At 56.3% G+C, this 7,795-nt stretch overlaps 1 protein-coding gene across 2 annotated transcripts in view; it reads left to right on the top strand.

Annotated features, from left to right (window-relative positions):
• The first annotated feature begins 513 nt into the window (after window positions 1-513).
• The window catches only part of TIAM2 (TIAM Rac1 associated GEF 2), a 151,253-nt gene continuing 143,971 nt past the window's right edge, over window positions 514-7,795 (top strand). The window contains exons 1-2 of one of the 2 annotated variants that reach the window (XM_045572776.1): window positions 569-634; window positions 7,531-7,535. The gene's annotated coding sequence lies outside the window, so the exon portion shown is untranslated. Of the gene's footprint in view, window positions 646-7,530; window positions 7,536-7,795 lie in introns of both variants that reach the window. The other variant, XM_045572775.1, reaches the window with a different exon arrangement.

Genomic DNA, 7,795 nt, shown 5'->3' with positions numbered 1-7,795 from the left:
CCGGGGCCGGGGGGCTCGGGGGGCCGGTGGGCTCCCGGGCCGGGGGGCTCGGGGGGCCGGTGGACTCCGGGGCCGGGGGGCTCGGGGGGCCGGTGGGCTCCGGGGCCGGGGGGGCCGGTGGGCTCCGGGGCCGGGGGGCTCCGGGGGGCTCCGGGGCCGGTGGGCTCCGGGGCCGGTGGGCTCCGGGGGGCGGTCCGGAGCCCGGCCCTGGCGGCGGGGGCGGCTGTGCAGAGTTCTGGGAGGTGTTGGTGCAGAGGTCCCGGGGCGGAGAGGGGCGGGGAGGCAGCCGGGGGGCGGCGTGGGGCCGGAGGGGGCAGAGGGGGATCGGGACCGGGGCGGAGCGGAGCGGGGCGGGGCGGGGAGGAGCGGGCCGGAGGGGGAGACGGGGAGCGGGCCGGGGCGGAGCGGGCCGGGGAGGAGCGGGGCGGGCCCGGGCGGCAGCCGGGGGCGGGGTGCGCTGGGCGGGGAGGAGGCGGGCGGAGCGCCGGGAGCGGGTGGGGCCGCCGCCGCAGGGAGCCGCGTGCGGGAGAGGCCGGGGGAGGCCGGTGGCCGCGGGCCGGAGGGACTCGGTGGCCCCGGCAACTTCTCCCGCGTCCATCGGGGCCCGCTGGGGGCGCGGCGGGGCCGGAGGAGCGTGCAGCCGAGGTGAGGGGCGCGGGGCGCGGGGCGGGGCGGGGGGCTGGGGCGCGGAGGGAGACCAGCCCTGCCCGGAGCCGGGGGCTCCCTCGTGGCTCCCCTGCGGCGGCCCGGCCCCGGCCCGGCGTGCACCTCCCTCGCTTTGTTCCCGATCCTCCATCCCGGGGGGCGGGGGCGGGGGTGGGGGTGCGCCGAGGTCCGGGCTGCGGGGCGCACAGCCGGGCCCCACGGAGCAGCTCCACGCGGTGTCCGGTCCCCGCGCCCGCGAGTCCCCAGCGCCGCTCGCCAGGCCGTCGGGGCGCCGGGCGGGGGCGCTGTGCGGGGAAGGGGCTGCGGCGGCTCCGCTCCCAGGCCCGGCGGGCGGGGGATCCCCGGAGCCCGCTGCCGGGCGGGGTGGGGCGAGGTGCCGAGTTTCTGGAAAGCCGACCCGTCCCGTCCCGAGTGGATGGAACGGATCACCGTTACCAGAAGCAGATCGGGAAGAAAAGAGCCCATTCTTCCCTCTACCGGCCGCCTGGCCAGGGCGGGGAGACTGCCCGCGGAGTTTATCTGCAAGAAACGGGGGAGCCTGGGATGGAGGCTTCCGTGCCTCTTCTGACCTTTTAAATATTTTATTGATTTTTTATAGAGAGGAGGAGAAAGGGATAGAGAGCTAGCGACGTCGATGAGAGAGAAACATCGACCAGCTGCCTCTTGCACACCCCCTACCTGGGATGTGCCCGCAATCAACGTACATGCCCTTGACCGGAATCGAACCTGGGACCTTTCAGTCCGCAGACCGACGCTCTACCACTGAGCCAGACCGGTTTCGGCCTCTTCTGATTTCTTAAAACAGACATGCATTGCTTCTGCATGTTCCCCGCGGTGGTGGCCTGGTGACCCTTGGGATGTCCCAGGCGGCCTCTCCGGCGGGTAGGACCTGTGTTCACCAGGTGGTGAGGACCTCGGGGTCCTGGTCGCCTGGCTATTCACCATTCTCCTCCCTTCCTCCAAGGCCGCTGACATAACTGTCTTAACGGCTTGCACCTGGCCACCTCCCATCCCCGCTCCAGCAGCTCCAGGCAGAGTCTGGAAGAGGTTCCAGACAGAGGAAGCCGCCCAAGGCTCTTACAGGTGCTCCTCAGGCCTGGCTTCCGCAGAACAAGTGTCAGTGGCCGCTCTTCCAATCCCAGCAGAACCGATAACACGTGTGTGTGTGCACACTCAGGGACACTTCCTGTACCCTGGGAGGTGCTGGCTTTCTGACAACGCAGCCTCCAGAGCAGCATGGGTCTAAAATAAGGTGGCCAGACGTCCGGATTTTTAACAAGTCGTCCCGCGGCGTTTTAAAAAAGTCCCGATTAAAAATTTTTTTTAAAAAAATCGGGACTTTTTTTTAAAAACGCCGCGGGACGAATTGTTAAAAATTGGGACTGTCCTGCCCAAAGCAGGATGTCTGGTCACCTTAGACTCTAAAAGCAAAGCACTGGGCCATGGACGTATGTCTGCTCAGCTGGTGGGACAAGACTTGTTGCTTTTGGGTCCGAGAGGCTTTCTGAGTGTGCCAACGCCGTGGCAGGGCACCCGGGGAGGAGACTGTGTTATGTACAGAAGGAGGCGCTAGAGGTCTCAGCGTCAGGTGTCCACACGGGGACAGCCACGGCAGCTGCTGCTGAATCTGGCCTCCACCTGCCTTTCCAGGCTCATCTCCTGGCTGTTCCCGGCCTCCCTCCCATCCATCCCTCGCCCCCATGTGAACACACATGCACCTTGCCGGACCCAGCACACCACCGCCAGGCTGTGAGTGCCAGACCGCAGTCTGGGATGAAGGAACACCCGGCCTGTATGTTCCCACACCACTTGTCCGTCTGTTGATCCCCCACAACATCCTTCTGTGTCTGTCCAATTCCGTCTCTACGAGGCTTTCTTTCCCATCCTCTCCAGGCCGCTAAGCTCTTTCTTTTTCTTTTTTTTCAATATATTTTTATTGATTTTTTGCAGAGAGGGAGAGAGATAGAGTGCTAGAAACATTGATGAGAGAGAATCATCGACCAGCTGCCTCCTGCACACCCCCCACCGGGGATGTGCCCGCAACCAATGTACATGCCCTTGACCGGAATCAAACCCGGGACCTTTCAGTCCGCAGACCGACGCTCTACCACTGAGCCAAACCGGCTTCGGCCGCTAAGCTCTTTCTTCTCTAGTAGCCACTGCCTCTTCCGGAACATTTTTTTTACACATCTGGCCATGCCACCGTATACAGATGTGCAAGCTGTTCACACCCAAGGTCTGCCTGTGGAGTGGAGGCTGAAATCCAATTTGCATTTTGCTTGCCAAGCCCCTGGTGCAGTCCTCTCCTTTCCCCTGAAGGGGGCGCCTTGTAAGATTCACCCAGAGGCGCAGTGGAGAGAGGCGAAAGCCGGATGGCCACCATCCCGCACTGCTGGGCAGGGCAGACACCCTTTTAAGGCTCCTTGAGTGAGCGAGGAGAGAAAGGCCTGTCTCTACAGTGGTTTGGAGGCAGAGTTCTCATACGTCGGTCTGCAGGAATGCGCTTCCGTTTCCTCTATTGCACGTCTGGGCGATCAGGTGATGCGCAGATGTCCTCTGGATTACAGGGGAGAATCCGGGCGAGTGCATTCACAGGTGGGCACCCATGTGCGCCCACAGGTGTTGGGCCTCCTCAGCTGATTACCACTCAGGGCGCTAGGGTTTACAGCTCTAAAGTCCGATCGTGATCTGCTGAGAGAGTGAAGGGTGCAATATAAGGACTGAGGCGATAAGGAGCTGTGCACTCTCACATGCGCTAATAAATGGGATTGAAGTGCCATGTCCTAGACAAGAATTTAAGGCATCCTTATGTGACAAACTCGAGTTAAACGAGAGAGAGAAGGAAGGCTCGGAGTCGCATGTAGTTAGCTTCTCCGATGAGGTCCACGTTTGGGATCACCCGTGAGAAACACGGTGTTCCCGTGGCAGCAGTGTGCAGGCTCAGCTGGCTGCAAGGTCCTTTCCCTGCCCCGCATTCGTGTGTAGTTCAACACGCCCGACAATTTGTGGGGCAGCCTGGAGATGTCTTTTTAAGCTACAACCAACAGATGGGCCATCTCGCAAAGATGCATAAAAATGCGTTGTAAAATAATATACTTGTAAATGTCAAAGAACTTGCCAGTTGTAGGAAAGCCCTGAATGTCCAGGATTTACCGTGTAACATACGCTCACTTGAGAGATCATGCCGATACTCCCGTTTATGGCAGAGGAAGCTTAGGACCGGAGGCTCAGCAAGGGCCACAGAGGTTTCGTGGGGGCGCAGCTCGGACGAGCTCTCAGAGGTCCTGGCTCTTACTTCATTGCTGTGTCTTCCATTGTTGGCTTCCGTTATAGAAGGTCTATCTGACATCTCAGGGCATTATTAGAGAAATAACGCTCTTAGCATCCCTGTGGGAAGTAGGCATGTGATAAGTACTTGCTGAATGCAGGAATGCATCAATGAGCCAGTTGATAGCTTACTTATTGAAAGTAGTTATTTGGTATGGCATGAGCCAAAGTCCTTTGGAATCCATTATGGTGGAATTTAACCTCTGTGTTTGTATTCCTTAAGTGCAATAAAGGGCATTGGATAAACTTTATGGGAGAGATGGGTAGGAATTGTTTTCCATAAAAGAAGCCAGAACCCTTCACAGAAGGGCATCATGGGAAAATCCAGGATTGGGAAGCCATAGGTCTGCCCCACACGGGCCTCCCTCCTGCAAGTCTTAAACATCACCAGCCCCCGTGTCCTCGGGGAACCCCGTAAGTCTCAGGGTGGTCAGAAGGATCAGAGTGCTTGAGAGCACTCTGCACACTTTGGGACATGAATAGTAACGAGATGAGAGTCAGAACGTGTGGCCTGGGGCGGGCTCTGTCTCCATCGTCCCTGCATTCCTCCGCAGAGGGCAGCGCTTTGTGGAAGGAGGAAGGAACAGAAGCCTGCACAACGGTCCCCCAACACTGAACAGGTGGTTAGTGAGCCCCTCCCATGGCTTCAGACCTGCCATCTCTGAACTTGGGTAAGACCGCTGTAGTGTTAGGCAGAGGAGCGACTTGCATAGTAGCCTAGTCCCCTTTAGATGGTGGCGAGGGCTTAGGAAAGCAAGACCGGCAGGAAGCTCACCAGCTGTCACAGAGCGGATGGCCAGAGGCTGTGCCAGCAGGGTGGGGGGACCGGCAAGGGGAAGGTTCCCGAACTGTAAAGGAGGGGGAACGCACGTGGCAGGTGAGAGACTGTGGAGGGCAGGGAGGGTGATATCCAGGTAAGGTTGTTTCCTGGCCCTGGCAACACAGAAGAAGGGCATCATGGGAAAACCCAGGATTGGAAACTGGGGGGGGGGGGGCACTCACCCAATTAAAAAAAATATATTGATTTCAGAGAGAGGAAGGGAAAGGGATAGAGAGAAACATCAATGATGAGAGAGAAAATCATTGATTGGCTGTTTCCTGCATGCCCTCTTCTGGGGATCAAGCCCACAACCCGGGCATGTGCCCTTGACTGGAATCAAATCCGGGAGCCTGCAGTCCACAGGCCGTCGCTCTATCCACTGAGCCACACTGGCTAGGGCTACTCACCCATGTCACACAGTTATGAAGTCCCATTGCGGAGACTGGACCCAGGCCTGATTCCATGCTCCTTCCTCTCTCCCGTCCCGCCTCAACTGCTAGCCCGCCCGTCGCTGCAAATGAAGCAGCTCTAGGATGCGGAATCTCTGGCTTTTCTGAGTGAGTTAATAATTGTAAGAAGAATCAGAAGTGCCCAGTCCGCAGCCCTCCCCCAGAGCCAGGCCGGCAGGTGTAGGCCGGTGCCCGAGAAGGTTCCCACCGGCTTGTGAGATGCCGTTCTTATCTCGGATTCCGTCTGGCCCGGGACCCAGCGCTCCTCCCAGGCCCCCTTCCAGCTGGATCTGCTTTGTTCCCATCCAGGAGGCTTGCAGATGGGGTAACCCAACCGGCCGCAGCGCTCATTGTGTTGCCATGGTGTTGGGTTACAGGTTTCTCTGACATTCCTGGTTTGATTTCTGAATGTGCCTCTTGGACGTGGTTCTTCCAGAGTTACTCTGTTAGTACGTGATCCCCATCCATCGGGAAGAAGATTTCTTAATTCGTCACTTTGGTGGGCAGGGGCGTCACAATGGACTAACTCCGTGGTTGGCAAACTGCAGCTCGAGAGCCACCTGCGGCTCTTTGGCCCCTTGAGTGTGGCTCTTCCACAAAATACCACGGATTGGGTGAGTCTTATTTTGGAGAAGTGGCGTTAGAAGAAGTTTAAGTTTAAAACATGTGGCTCTCCAAAGAAATTTCAATCGTTGTGCTGTTGATATTTGGCTCCATTGACTAATGAGTTTGCAGTCCGCTGGGCTAACTGGCTTGTAGGCTTTCTTTCAGTTGTAAAACTCAACGATTCCACGTAGCCATAGGAGGGTGAGGAAGCACAAGAAAACTTTCATGAAAATGTAACAGCTCTGATTTGTAATGTGCTGTTGCTGTGCTCGCTGGCCTTTGAACAGGACAAAGTGACAGGTAACCAGCGCCCAGAGCCAGGGGGACTGGTGAAAGGTGTTGGGTCTTGGTAAATCCAGATGGAGAAATTAGACATTGCTAGGCGGTTATTTATCTGTCATCTCGAGGGCCGTGGACACTGTGCATTTCAAAGTCCCTGGTTCTGGGTGTAAGTATTGAACTAGCAGAATGGTCACGGAAGAACCGGAAAGTAGAGCAATGGCTCGGTGGAGGCGGTGAAGGCGGAGCGATGGAGAACAGGGCAGGTGTAGGATGTAAGTAAACACAGTACCCACGCAGGCCGTAGGCAATCAAGGTGGGGGCGTAAATTATTGTAGACCAGGGGAACCACATTCGGCCCGCGGGAAAGCGGTTAGGAGGATGCTGATGAAGTGGTGGCATTGCTGAATCCTAATGGGATAGACTGTGAAGATGAGTCAGGAGAGGATTCAGCTTCTTCCTGGGGAGACACTGGAGCCAGTGACGGGAGTGTGTGAACCCATTTGGAGCCCGGTAATGCCGAGGCCTGGGCCTCCACGCCTAGACGGTGGCCGGAGGTTGGGTGTGCCTTATCAAGCATGCCAGGTGCTCTGCTGGCTCTTGGGTTGCGTTTAGAGAAGTTCTGCCGTTGGGTGAGACTTGCCTGTACAGGACTGTGAGGGCTTAGCCATGGTGGTAATTTGCCGGAGAAGGGCAAGAGATTTGGAGGTTATCCACATATAAATGCGGTACAGTTTCCCTTAATTCAGGTTGATCCATGATTTGTGGTTTGACAGGACTGTTTTAAAGAGAAACATCTGGCCCTGGCCAGGTAGCTCAGTTGGTTAGAGTATCTTCTCAAAACACCAAGGTTATGGGTTCCATTCCCGGTGTGGAATCAACCAACGGATGCATAAATGAGCGGAATAGCGAGTTGATGTTTCTCTCTCTCTCTTTCTCTCACCCCCTCTCCTTACTCTCCCTCATTCTAAAAAAAATGAAAAAAAAAATCAATTAAAGAAAACAAAAACATCTCTCTAAAGAAAAGATTTGTTAGATGTATAAATTATAAGCATATTAACAGTAAAAATTAGTAGGGAAAATTTCAATCAACTTAGAAATAGCTGTTTCGTAATAACTATAATCAAGAAGTATTTCCATTTCTTCAGAGAATCCATTTCCTGAGAAATACTAACCGGCAGTGTTTTGCTTAGTTCTGTTATTGCTTTCCATGTGATTGGAGTTTTAAAAGTACCGGTCTTTAAAAACTTAGGGATGTCACCAAAGCCGGTTGTCCGGAGTTCCACCGTAGCCATTCCTCTCGGTGTGAGGAAGTGGGGTCTGGAAGGAGGCTTGGCAGTTGCCGGAGCCCGGGTGTCTGTTGAGGAGAGCATGTCACTGCAGCGTGTGTGGCATTTCTGATGAGCTGTCTGTCGCAGAGCGCAATCTGGACGGCCTGACACATCTCATTAGTTAGAAAATGCACCGAAACTGGCTTGGCGTAAACAGAGTGCAGCCAGCGCTTGGAATTTTCAGCCAAGAATGAATGGGAAGTTCTGAAAATGGATGAGCACGCACACATGCTCTCGTCGCCATTAAATGACACTTTGCATAACTTCCTTACTCTCGAAAGGAAGACCTGCAAGCATCAAGAGGGTGCATTACCCAT

The sequence above is a fragment of the Pipistrellus kuhlii genome, unplaced genomic scaffold, assembly GCF_014108245.1.
Source record: "Pipistrellus kuhlii isolate mPipKuh1 unplaced genomic scaffold, mPipKuh1.p scaffold_m20_p_5, whole genome shotgun sequence".
In the NCBI taxonomy this organism is placed as follows: Eukaryota; Metazoa; Chordata; class Mammalia; order Chiroptera; family Vespertilionidae; genus Pipistrellus; species Pipistrellus kuhlii.
Note: the sequence above shows the minus strand (reverse complement) of the source record. Positions and strands in the feature narration are given on the sequence as shown.